The following is a 14,258-nucleotide window of genomic DNA, read 5'->3' on the forward strand; positions in this document are numbered from 1 at the left end:
CCTTCGCATCCGGAAGAACTGCTCTTTGACACAACACTACATGAGTGAATCAGAGGATCTGACTGACCGCCTCATTGAACGTGGGTAACCGAAAAGATTGGTCAAGAAGGTGAGGAAACGGGCTTGATTCAGTCAACGTGAATCATTACTTCAAACTCGAGACAGGTCGAACATCCAGGAACAGAGGTTGATTTCCTGGATGTCCACCAAAAGCAACACCATAAAAAGAATTATTAACAAGCACTGGAACCTCATATCTGATGACCTCTTGCAGGAATCCCTACCCATGTACTCATTTAAAAAGGCCAAGAGCATCAGGAACCATGCTGTCCGCTCCTTTCTGGACCCCCCATACCTACCACAGTCCTGACCCTCTGGAACTTACCTCCCGTCATCGGCCACCACTGATGTGGACATTGTAAGGCCTGTTCGAACACAATCCAAACTAAGGAATTCAATCACAAACAACACAAGATTGTCCTTAAAGCTCACACTAATTGCAACACAAACAATGTCATTTACGGCATTGTCTGGCCCTGTGACTTGATCTACATAGGGCAGACCCAGCAAAAGATCAAAGCGAGCGTGTTGCAACACTGCAGCCGTATTCGTTGCGAAGTAGCTGGTGCACCCTTGGTCGAACATTTCAAACGAGCCGGCCATGCCCCAGACAGCTTCAAATGGATTGTACTGGAAAAAGGCACCTTGGGACCAAAGGGAGGCAATATTGGACTGATACTTGACATTCGGGAATCCAAATGGATGGTTATCTTTGACTATATAACCAATGGACGAAATGAGATGGATAGCAGATACGCTCAATTGGCAGCCATATGCCCGTAGATCCCTACACCACATATATTTTCCTTCCTCCTATGGAGCGGGTGGGGGTCTCTCTACTGTGTTGCTCTTGCTGTAACTTAACTATCTGAGAAGCCTTAATCTTTCTGACTTCCTTGGGATTTACATGTTTCCACACAACTGTTATACATCATTGCTGCTCTTGTGATCGTATACTGATTTAAAAACCTTCTATGTGTCAGATAAATACCAGAAAGAAGGTACCACACACCTGAATACACTGGAGCTTCCACAGGAGCAGAGCTCTTCGGAGTACCAAGACTCAAGCGTGAGGAATAGGTTCCCAACTCCTCTGCCCCACTACAGCGAAATAATTTCATTCCTAGCAGGACGGGGAAGGGGCAAAATAGGACAACAAGAGAGACTCCACTGCTATGCCTGCTTCTCCTGAATTCTAAGCTAGGATGGCTCTGGCATCTGTAATTACAAAAAAACAGAATTAACTTGTGTGGTTCTATCACAATGACTCCTAACTTTCACCACCCCCACTCACTAAGCATACCTGTGCTAAACAGTGGAATTGCCTCTCTCTGAAATGATGCTGGAGAAAATGAAGAGCTGGGTTAAAAGATGCAACAATTTCAAGGCAGGCAGACAATGGTAGTTGGTAAGCATAATATATATATATATTTCTACAAACATACAGGATATTATCATAAACAGTCTCTGCCTTGAAATTCCTTAAGCCTTCCTGCACTGCAGATGTTATGATTCTCTTGGAAGACAGCTCTGCAAAAGTCACTAATTCAACTGTTCACGTGACTGAAATTTGTGGAATAAATTCTCTTGAAGCGCTGCCAGTCTTTATTAAGTCTTGAAAGATTCAGCTACACTCCTGCTCGCTGTTCCCACTAGCAAGGCGAGTATTTAATAACAGATAACTCACCAATAGCAGGTACAAGCAACGGACTCGGACACACCACAGAAATAACCTCGAAGAAGCTCATAAGATAAGAGCCTCCAAAGACTTGGAAAGCTGCCACATAAATTTTCTCTTCTCCAGAATGTCAGGTGGCTAAATATACCAACTTAAATAATAGCCCCTGAAGGACAAACTCAAAACTGCTGTGAGAGGATTAATTGGACACCTCCTCCTCACAGAAAAATTCAGTTGAAGTGTGTCATGTTCAAGGAACGCACGTACGAACTTGAAAATAATTGTGGAACACTAGATCGCTAACCTTTGATCTCGTTCCATGATCAGAGGTCAACACGGAAAGGGGGAGGAAAGGAGCACAAATCTTCTTTTAGCACAATCTCAAGGAAAGGAAATGACAGAGTCTGCACCAAGGGTAACAAAGCTGTTTTTCTGCAAGCAAATAGTTTAGGAGCAGTGAAGGAGCACAGATTGCCATTCCTGACACTTTGGCCCTAATGGGCTTATACCATCCTGTGAGGTAGGTACGAGCTCTAGGGCCGGAGCATAATCTGTTTTAAATTTATTCTAAATATGTGTTCAGTTTATCATTACATACTTCCCTGTCGTGACCATGTGACATGTCTACTTTATCCAAGATAATAAAATTGTTTGTTATTGCCTGTTGCTCCAATGGTACACCTGCGCCTATGCCGTTATGTGTGACAGTCACGCGTGGGCTATTCGGGCCACTAGGACCACAAACTTACGCCCCATGGCCTGATGCGTGTATAACTTGAGTTAGGCATTATGCGTGTACGCCTTTAGTTAGGCACGCATGCACCGGCCACGTTACACCAGGCCTACAGTTTGCCCAATTGACTATTAATTAGGTCATGATTTGTCTTCCCTGCAAATTTACTTGCTTAGATATTCGCTCGTGACGAGCGGCTTCGTGAAAACATCTTGATCAATTGACTCTTGGTGTAATTCGACACATGCGCTTATGCCCTCCTGTAGAATAGGCATGCCCTTTGATCCTGCACATGCATATGTGTGCACTATATCTGTATCTGACCTCCGCCCGATACATTTTTGACAAAACCTTGAATTCATGATACCCTCCGTGTTTACATAACTCGTAACGAGACGTTTTTCAGTCTTTTTTCACATTTTACACACACCCAGCATGAGCATTACGTGCACGCGTGCCGCTGGCCGCCAGGTTCGGCTGATAAGCAGCGATTACCAGTGGCACTTCCATTGCCTTCCTGATGACACATCCCTCGGTGATGTCGGATGAAAGATAGTACGTAGGTATTTCTCCCACCCCCAACTAAGGGGCTCATTAGGAACGCGGTTTTCCCGCATCCTCCGGGCCGGCGGAAGCCACCGCCGGCCCGGTGGATGCGGGAAAACCGCTGGGGAGGCACAAAAAACCCACCGTCAAATTAGGATGGCGGTGGGTCTCAAAATCGATCCGCAGCTTTTCCGCTGCGGTCGCCTTCCGACCGCGGCGGAAAAGCTCTAACATGGCTGGCGGTGTCTATCAGACCCCGCCAGCCATATTAGGATGGCGGAAAACAGATGCCTTTCTGCGGCGGATTCTCTGCCGTGGAAAGGCATACGGTGATTTCTTTGGGGGCCCGTTGCGGGCCCCCAGGGTGATTGGGGGGTGGGGGTGCACATGGGGGGTACCTATGGTTTCCCCCTGCATTTGCGTGCACGAAGCGGCAGGCACCGCTGGGTGCCTGCCGCTTTGTGCATGCAAATGCTAAGCATGCATATTTAACATTGCGGCGGGTGCTGCTTAAAGCAGCACCCGCCGCAATGTTAAATATTGAGGATGTGACCGCCAGGCTGGGGGTCACATCCTAATTGCACTGGAGGGACCGCCGCTGCCCCTGCGGATGGTCCCTCCTCCTCTAGGGTGGCGGACGGACGCAGGTCCGTCCGCCATCCTAATGAGCCCCTAAGTCCCGATGTTTGCTTTCTGGACACACCCAACTCTTCCAGTTTGGGGTGTAACTTTTATTTTGGGTCTTTTACTTGTGTTTTTCTCTAGAACCGCTTCAAGTTGTCCGCACCCTGGTGGCTCCTGTGCTTAAGCCTTTCCCATGAGGATGTTTAATTGTACTACGATTCCTCTCTGAGTAGATGCATACTATTCCTTTTCGAGCCATTAACGGCCCATTGCGCACCCATCTTCGGGCACGCTCAATGTTGTTGATACCGTGTACCAATATTTTTTCAGATCAAATTGCCTGATTGTGACTACTGCCAATAATCCCGTGTGAGACTATGATATCTACGGTATCTACTATTTTTTAATTCACCATTCCTTCCTTTTCACCACCATTAGCTTATGAACCATTGATCCCTAGGGGACCAGTCTCTCTTTAATTCCTCCTTTTATTTATTTTTTCGCTCTAGGAAGTTTGCCCACACCACTTCCCCTGTCCTAAGGAAGACCCTCCTGCAAGGGCCCACTTGTCCCTACCCTGTCGTGGGGTCGAAACGTTGGCAAGTGATCCATTTGCCAGCCTCTATCCCAAGCTTGAATTTTTCTCCTATTTTTAGAAGCATGGTTACCCTGAATATATGATCATAAACTGTATATGCTTCTGGCTCTTGGCTGAAGCCAGGTTTTAAGAAAGTTTTTGTTTAAGGACGTTTGACCTGTATTGTATCACGCACCTTACCCTGCACTACTTCCTACCACTCTCACCTCCCTTCCCCCCAACCCTTTGGGCACTACCATTTGTTACCTTGTGAACATATGCTGTGTGCACAATATTTTGTGTGTCGGTACTTTGTAATTAAATAACAATGTACATTCAAGTTGATTTTATGTGTTCTTTATCTTTATACTTAGCTAATTCTATTGCGCACTCACACTGTTCTGGGACCCTTTCCCTTTGTAACGACTAAGACTATTGGGGCTGTTTCTGTGTTGGGGACGTCCCAGTAACCAGTGGACGGACTTGGGAACCAGTCTGGAAGCTGCTTGCAGAAGCAAAGCTGCTTCACTGACTGACCAGCAGGAACGCCAAAGAAGAAGGAGTCACCGCACTGGGAAGGCGTCACCATCTGTTACCGCCTCAATGCTCTGACTCTCCCGACTGTAGGAAAAAGCGCGGTATAAACTGATTGTTTTGAAGTACAGGAGGAGAGAAGCACCATGGCTAATGGCTTCTTCAGAAGTCTGTGGCTGGGTGAGGTAAGCTGGGAGTAGGGCTGTAGGCCTGTGTGATATTTGTGAGAGGTCAACGGTTTACCACCTAGAGAGCTCATATCTTTTAAGGCCCAAGCCAGACTTTGATGCTCATCATTATTTCAGGCAGCACCAGGGGTCAACTTCTAAAATCCACAAGGGGCGCCAAGTAGAGCATGGAAGAGGAGAGAAGGAGCAAGAGGACTCATTGGGGTCAGCACTGCGTTGCCAAACACAAGTGTGCTAATCTTGAGACTACTTGTGAGGATTTGTTTGTGTGCTTTGTTTAGCGTGTATGAAAAATACTGCTTTTCACACTAACGTTCAGTATTGGACTGGGCACTCATCTTATTGGGTCACTGGGGTATTCTGAGCTATGAACATTCGTATACCTCACTCCTACATCCCCTTGAAGAGCCTTTGACTGCTCAACCCGCTATACCACTGAGAGTCAAGTGATGAAGGGGTAGTAGTAGTAGCCCATACACTCAGGCCCCATAGTTGATCGGGCTATGGGACATCAGGAGTAATAACCCCCATGGTTGGTCCCAGTAGCTCCTGTGTGCCCCCTGGCACGCTGATAGGGGTTCTCAAATATGTACTTATTTATTTTATAATAAACACTTTAAAATCAAAACATTTTACCAGTTTTTAAATATTTTAGTTCAAATAGTACTTACACATACTTACTGCTAAATTGATTGAATACAAAAATCTTTAAATATATGAAAGTGATTGTAGTATATTTTTAACCTCCAATGAATATACAAGCAATAAAAAAACTAGCAATTACTTAGGGGTCCCCCAAAGAGTTCTGCCAATGCACATTGTCATTATCCTCCTTGATGTGTTAAACATCATTTTTCGGTTATAGAATGGCAACCAAATTTATTTGTGCAGTGGGGTAATCACAGATATAGGTAGTGACTATTATGGGCTCAATACTACTAGGAATGCAATTTCAAATCGATGTAAATAGCAAGTGTTTTAATTACTTAATGCAGTGTTATTGAATGTTATTCAGTGTATTGGTTTTAGATTTATGAAAGGCTGAGTTGTCAATCATTAGATTTAAACGTGTCACCCTACAATGGGCAGCAGCAGCAACATGAGCCAATGTGCAAGCCTGACACGTGAGTGTGTTCAGAAGATGTAAATGATCTGTGCATCCACTCATAAGGTTTCTATAATTGTGAATGAATCACCAATATTAATCCCAAGCCAAGAATATCTGCATAAGACAAAAATTGAACACTTCATGAAACACCACTGACGGCTCCAGGCAGGGCTCTGCTGATACTATCCTGTTAGTCATTACTAAACACTTTTCAGCTTGACAATGACAGTGTTTAACAACACTTTCATCGAGGGGAGCTCCCAGTCAACCAGTGATTACTCATATGTTTAAAATTAAACCTCCTGCTCAAAAATGGTCATCTATAGTTGACCATGTCCTAATCATATATAGCCATGCTTGTCCTTGAACATAAGAAACAGGCAAACTTGTCAGACCCCAACTTGTTCCCTAATTATTAACTATTTACATCTTTACATTTCTAATCAAAGCTTTTATGGGGGGTGGAGGAGTTTGACAAGAATCTTAGTACTTTCATCTGAATTAAACTTAAAACAATATAATTGTCTTTTAAATATTGTATAATATTGATACTAACTCTGTCCGTAATAGTAGCCATACCCACAGTGTTTCCAGGGCAACAACACTCTAACCATAATGTAACATTAATTCTTACTTCCTATTTTAACCCCTACACTTACTCAAACCAAGACCAAGAAGCCCTTCAATAGTGGTATATAAGAGTAGTCAGTGGGTCCGACCTTCATGTCATCCAAGCCTTCAAGTTGACTTAAACCTTAACCCTTGCTCTAATGGTGTAACAGCACCTAACATTTTCAGCAATGTGACCACCCCTCAACTCATTATCCAAATTTCAATGAAATATATTTTTGTATTTGTTTTTCAGTTAAGTAATTTGTAAATGAAATTATTTTGCATTGGGGGAGAACCTAGGATCACTGCTATTGCCACATTTGCATTTCCTCAGGAAAGCCAGCTCAACTTGGTCTCTAGATGGTATCAGGTCCATAATATGAAAAATGTCATAATAAGACGGAACAATTATCACTATAGTGCTTTGTTGCAAACTATTTTAATTCAGTGCAGAAAACCTAAACATTGTTTTCAGGATAACTTAAGAGAATCTACTGGAGGATAAAGACAGTGATAAGAATAGGTCAAGTGTCAGGGTTCTCGCTGTAGTAAAAATGTGATGTATATATTCATATGCAACCAATCATCCTCTCTGTGAAATCTATAGAAGTTAAGAAATGTATTACTGTTGAATCGTAATGTCCCCGAGGAAAAATGGGGGTAGATTAGCAGAAATACATATTGCACTCTGCTTGGCTCTAGAGGTCTTGGAGGGTATTACTGCCTTCGGGAAGCTCCAGAGATCTACAGAGACTTTCATCACCATTGCATCACAATGAAATGAATTTGTACTTGTAAAGCGCGCTGACACCCTTATCGGGGTTTCCTGGCGCTGTACGCATACCACTCTGGAACCCTTAATGACTTTTCCCTGTGAAATGTCCACTCCTGGGCACCCCCAAGATAAAGCCAGGCATGCCAGCACTGTTGGGGCCGTTGTGGAGATTAAGCAAGCTATTGCCCAGATTTGCAGTTGGGACCCATGATTACAATAGGCCCCGAGGCGAGAATGATCCGGCCTGAGGAAATTGATCCCAAGACTCCCCAAGGCGGGAATTGAACCCTGGTCCTGGGCCTGACTCTGCATCAGGGTCTGCCGCTCGAACCATTGAGCCACACTTCTTCACTGGTTTGGTGCGGTGGTAATGAATAAAAGGAACTGAACTGCAATGACTACTTTTTTCCACTCTATGGGGTTCCATTTAGATAACATAATACTTAATGACATCAGATGGTAAAGTAAAGGAAGGAGGAACAACCTGAGAACTTTGCATGTATCAGCATGCTCCACAGACCAGTTGGTTGACAAGTTATACCATGAATCCCGCTCCAGGACTGGTAATAATAAACCACAGTGTATCTTTCTGAACAAGGACTGGGAACGGCAAGACATAAAGCAGAAGGAAACCAAAGTAGGCAGGTTTCAGTGGTGCTGCAAAGAAAACAGGAACTGGGAAAAGGGGAAAAGCAGCCTAATGCACAGATCACAAAACAGTGAGTAACACACTCATGGCAGTGGCAGCAGGAACTGGAAAACTATAAGAGGCTGCGCACAGCTGTTTCTTCCTGCTGCCTCTCGTTAAACTACCTGTAAGAAATTGTTTTATTGGTTGAGTGTGAGTGGAACCCTACTCAAGCACCATCCACAATCCTTGTCAAGGTGAAGTCACAAGCAAACCCCAATTTAACCTTTGCTCAATCCTGTGGTAGATTGGAATAGAGCAGTCCGGCTTAACTTAAAGGCACTGTAATGTGCAACACTTCAAATCAAACAATAGTGAAACGAAAACACTACACAAAAATGATCCCACATCAAATTAGAAAAATAGAGTTGATTTTTATAAATGCTACAAGAAGAAAAGGAAAAAATTCAATCAGTAGATTTAAGTGAAAATGGCACCAAAAAGTCAATAGTGCCATTCATGGCGATCTGGTTGCGTAAGACCAGGCAAAAGTCACAATTTCAGGCTGTCACAATGGAGCGCAAGTTGGATACAGAGACCAGATTAGTCCAGCTGAAACGTTTGCTACTTAGTCCAGCGCAAAGAGTCACATTCATAGTGAAGGGGGCTGCGAGGAGCAGGGAAACATTGCAGGCGGTTGTCATGTACCGAGAATAGCAGGCCTGGTGTCGCCGACAGGTGTTGCTGCAACACAAAGATCCTGTTGTCATCACAAATGGTCGGGCTAATGCTTTACGATAGCGCTCCCCTTGAGCGATTGATGATGTAACAGAAAGGGTCAGGCGGACTGAACTTTACATTGGCAGGCTGTGCTGTTGATAATATTTTGGTGCCAATACACTTGTTATATGTAGTGGAGAGCTCAAAAAGTTCAATGCTGCCTCTCTGAGGCCACACCATGGGTTCAGGGCCTAAGGGGCACCACTTGGGGGTCAGGTTTGCCAGCTAACGGAAAATATAAAACATTCAGAAATACTTTACTCTAGAAGTCATCATTCAGATTATCATTGCCCTTTTTATGTCACGGATTGAATATTTTAGCTCCCTCTATCTAGGACTTCCATTGGAATGGAGTTAGAGGCTGCAGTTGGTTAAAAACCAGGCAGCTAGGCTGGTATGGCACCAGCCCTGATACCACCACACGTAACCTCTGATCACAAAATTACACTGCTTCCAGTCACTCAGAGGTCCCCGTTTAAACCCAGGTGTATCATCTTCAAATCTCAACATGGAAAAAGCCCAACTTTTGTGATGTCTAGAATCAGGAAATACTTTCCCAAACGTAACTTTAGTTCAGCCAACCAAAATCTATTAGAAGCCCTCAAATTCAACAGGAAGATAATGGGTGGTACCAGGCTTACCATGATTGCCCCAAATTTATGGAATTATTTCCCCCCACACATTAGAGCTATAACTTCGCATGTGAGCTTCAGGACCTTATTGAAAACCTGGCTCTTTAATCAGGCTTATGGCTGAGCTTTGGGTCTTCCTTGCCTCTGTCCCTGGATCATCATTTCAGCAAGTTTGGAGCCAGGGCAGGGCAAGTTGGGAATTCCATGCTCTTCAAATACATTGTATAGAAGCGTCTCCCACCTTGCAGAAACAGGGCACCAGGGTATAAAAATGAAACATTGTAGACCACTTACTGCCGGTGCACCCCGACCTCTCTGCCCTATTCCACCGCGGCTGGAGTGCCATTTGAGCGGAGGGCGGGGTCGGGTGCATGTTACTCACTAGGATTAAGTGCCTACTCATCATCTGTAGATCCTTGAATAAGCATAAAATTGAAATACACGACTGTGTCTTGGACAAAGACCCAGATGCCCTATTTCTCACAGAAACTTGGCTGCATGAATCCTCAGCCACTGACATCTTACAGGTACTTCCACCTGAATACGGGATCCTTAGACTGGACCATGCTAATAAGAGGGGAGGTGGCATAGCGATAATTCAGAAACTATCATTAGGCTGCACGATGCATGAGGTAGATATAGACCACTGCGAAGCTGCCTCCTTTTTAAAAAAGGCTGATGACAAGCAGATGGGGAGTGTTTTTCTGATTTATGGACCACCAGGGGCAGTTTCAGGTTTCAGCAGCACCTTTTGGAACAACTGACCCAACCAGCACTGCACTACAACAACCTGACTATCTTAGGAAATCTAAACCTACATTTTGACAACCAAATGTGTGGTAAAGCACAAGCCTTTTGTCAGGAGCTCGCCAGGCTCCAAGTAGAACTCAAATCTACACATGCAACAAACCAACTAGGGCACTTATTGGACCTCCAATGGTGGTCTCTTGGTCCGACCACTATCACGTGGCTTTTTCCATCCCCCTATCAAGACCACCCCCTATAATTAATTTAACATCCAACAGCACGCACAGGAAATGGTGGAAATACAGTCTCTCATAATTTCAGCTTTCCTCTGTAGAAGAGTTGAAAAAGGTAGCTCCAAGCATAAAATCAGGCTCCCCAAAAGACCCATCTACACCAAAAGTGATTTGTATAGGACTAGAGACTATACTACCCTATGTTCAACAGTTGTTTGAAATCTCCTTTCGGGAAGGGTGGGTACCTGATATGTGGAAGCAAGCTATTTTTCCCACCTGAAACAACAGCAGATGGGAATCTATTTGAGAACTTACGACCGGTCTCATTGCTCCCTTATTTCTCAAAAATAGCTGGAAAGTGGTATATTTACAGCTGATGGCACACATCAATAAACACAACTTATTACATCCCACACAATCAGGTTTTAGATCAACCTACTCAACTGCATTGCTCTATGCTACTGAGACAGTACGCAGGAGAGTGGATTAAGGTCTGACGACTGCCTGGGCCCATTTTGACCTTAGCCCAGCCTTCGACACGGTGTCACATGAGCTGTTGTTGCACTGACTCAGATGGTGGGGTGTGGACGGTGTTGCCCTGAACTGGATGGTTTCCTATCTGCATGGCCATGCCTTTCAAGTGTCACAATCTCTACATACCTCCAAACACATCACTTTAGCTCAGGGGGTACCTCAGGGCTCAATCTTGAGCCTTACTCTTTTCAAGCTATACATCACCCCCTTAGCTAGGATTGTGGACAAACACGGTGTCACAATAGTGTCATATGCAGATGACACGCAGCTAGTGGTCACCCTGGCTCCGAATTCGGCACCAGCAGCAAGTAGCTTTGCTGACTGCTTAAAAGATCTGGTCTTTTGGATGACAGGTAATTGTGTGAGACAAAATGGTAATAAGACACCCCATCCATTTGGTCCTCTGCCTGGTGGCCAGCAATCTTAGGCCCGTTTCCCACCCCTAAGACTGAGGTAAAGAACTTGGGAGTCTGGATAGATTCCACACTTTCCTTTGAGACTCACATCAAGAGAGTTGAAGGCAGGTGCTTCAGATTCCTGAAGACTCTAAAGAAAACTATAGATATTCTCCCTATGTCGGCTAGAAAAAGCCTGTCCCACGCTCTCGTTACAGCAAGACTAGATTACGGAAATGTGCTGTACCTGGGTGCAACCAAAAAGGACTCCATAAGTTGATGTGCATCCAGATTGCAGCAGCTCGCTTGGTTTTGAATCTGACGAGTAGGCCATCCTAAAAGAAAGCACTGGACTCACTTCATTGGCTGCCCATTCAGAAACGGATCTCATTCAAGGCACTATGTTTCTGCCACCATACCTTGCAGGGTAAAGGCCCAACGTACCTGTGAGATCTTCTGACCCCCTACAACCCAGAACAGCAACTTAGATCCACCGGGACCCACCTGGTGAAAGTCTCCAGAAGAAAGAAAGCACAAATGGGTGCACGCTCTTTTGGCTATGTGGCAGCAAAAACAGTGCTCTTTAAATTTTAAGTCGTTTTTAGCCTCTCCTTGTTCTCAGATGTGCTGATTTCTGGAGTTGCCAGATAGAGCAAAGATTTCGGGGACACATCAGTTGGTGTAACCAGGTGCTCTATAAACGCAGAATAAATAAATAAATAAAATAAAATGACTCCCACTCATTAGTACACTTCTGGACCTGTGGATACTCTGCCAGGAAGATGGACTGCCGTACTGCTGAAAGGACTGCCATTCTGCTGGACTGCTTCTCTTAAAGGACTACTGCTCTTCGGTGCTGCCCTGCTGCTACCTACACTCTTGCCTGCGTGGGAAGGACTAGACCGAAATCTCTTGTACCCAGGAGTGGCTCCAAGGGTTAGTTGACTGGCATCCTGATCTGAAGCCTCAAGGAAATAGTAGGCTTCCAAAAACCTTTCACCTGCACCTGGACTCTACCATTCTGTGAGACTACCATGCGAAGTGGTGCCACCCCAGTGCTGGACCCTTGGAAGTACACCTAAGTTGCTTGCCAGGCTCTGTGGATCCAACAGAACCGACACATCTTCTCTGCTGTGTGCACATACCAGAGCAGGTACTGGCATATTGCTGCCACTGGGGGATTTGGACCTGTCCCAAAGACCCCCATCATTTCAGAACCGACGCATCATCACAACTGTGTGCCGAAGCTTCGGTGCAGGCCCTCGCAGCTCTCGTCTATGGCAGCCTCAACTACAAAGCAAGACCTCGCACTGCAGTCTTTCATGTGGAGCCGTGCAACACTCCGCAACCCACATTTTGTGGTTCTTTTTTCAACTGGCCTAACTGGATTCTTGTAGCCAGATCATGCTCCATCACGGTCAGCCTGAACTTGTGACTTGGGCCTGATTTAGATCTTGGCAGATCTGGTCCAGCCATTGTTTTTCTATCAGTTTCTCCACCTACTAGGTGGTCCGCCCGCTCAATGTAGATGCTGACGTGTCTATGGAGTTTGATCTGCCTCCGTGCCTCTGCCTCCATCAGAATTTTCCACTTGCATGAATGGTGTCATAGGTAAGAGCGGATGTAAGAGAGAACACAGCCACTATTTATGCCAGGAAAATTAAGATGGCCTTCCCATTGACCTAACTGTGGCAGGTAATCCTCCATACCTGAGTTGACGGTGTCGAACCTATATAAGGTAGAAACTTACCTTTTTCTTTTTCCACTTCCTTTTCCAACATGAACCTGATCGTCCAAGTACTTCCTTTGCTGCTGCTATGTGACCACAATGCAAATCAACCTCGTTGTTGCCTGAATCAAAGATAAGCTTCTATTTTAGTTGTTTCTGTTTGAATTTTCTGTTTGCATTAGCCCTGTAATTATGCATTTTGAAATCTCTCTTACAAGGAATCATTTTGTATTGTGTAGTGCATATGTATGTGTAATGTTGTTTAATAAGAAATTTAAAAAACACATCTGCATTAAATGAATTTTGTTATTGTCAAATTTGGTGCAAGCTTCCTTCATGATAATAGACATTTACACAAAAGATGGCATTACGCAAAATGTATCATGTGTTCATACAGGTGTGTTTCCTCAATTTGTGCACACTATCAAATTATAAACATATGCATTACACATTTTTTTAATAATTTGTAAAATCAATGAAAGTCCTTAACTGAAATCATTTTATTTATTTATTTGTGTAACTTTCCTCCTTTTCTAGTGCATTTTTTGTATTTTCTTAATTTGAAATAATCAATTTTTTTGCAAGGTGTAATGGATATAGGTTTGAATGAACACACCTGTATTAACACTTAAAAACAAAAATATCAATTGCTTTTTTGGGTGTAAGTGTCCATTATGATAAATACTTGCACCAAAGTGTTTATGTCCATCACAATTGTTTTCAATATTGTATGGATTTTACAAATAAGACATTTTGATGTAATGTAAAAGACATCTCTCAGAAATATTTTATTCAAATCAAAACATAACAGGAGAACAAAAGCTATTCCTGTGACAACAGGCTGTGATTGTGTTGCCCATAACTTGCCTCCTGTACATACTGCGAAAGGGTAACTTCCTCAGGAAGGGGTGTGTATTGGACACGGAGCAGGCACCTCAAGAATCTTTCATGGAAGGAGTGGGTTTCAGTTTGATAGTGGTTAAGGACAGGTAAGATGTGTATTCGGGAGGATGAGTATGGGTAGGAGGGGTGGGAGAAGATTTGGGTTTGGAGGCAGAGGGAGCTGAAGTGGGTGATGTGTATTTGTCTGTATATTTGGCAGTTGCATATGGGTCTGGAATATGTTGTGTATGTTTCTTTTTTGG

At 44.1% G+C, this 14,258-nt stretch overlaps 2 long non-coding RNA genes across 2 annotated transcripts in view; one reads left to right on the forward strand and one right to left on the reverse strand.

The window, feature by feature from the left end:
• The window catches only part of LOC144772477 (uncharacterized), a 98,056-nt gene that overhangs the window by 23,968 nt on the left and 59,830 nt on the right, over positions 1-14,258 (forward strand). The window lies entirely within an intron of this gene.
• Positions 1-14,258, reverse strand: part of LOC144772474 (uncharacterized) — a 70,202-nt gene that overhangs the window by 22,549 nt on the left and 33,395 nt on the right. The window contains exon 2 of the long non-coding RNA XR_013599759.1: positions 13,135-13,235. This is a non-coding gene — a long non-coding RNA (uncharacterized LOC144772474). The remainder of the gene's footprint in view (positions 1-13,134; positions 13,236-14,258) is intronic.

The sequence above is a fragment of the Lissotriton helveticus genome, chromosome 1_1, assembly GCF_964261635.1.
Source record: "Lissotriton helveticus chromosome 1_1, aLisHel1.1, whole genome shotgun sequence".
In the NCBI taxonomy this organism is placed as follows: domain Eukaryota; kingdom Metazoa; phylum Chordata; class Amphibia; order Caudata; family Salamandridae; genus Lissotriton; species Lissotriton helveticus.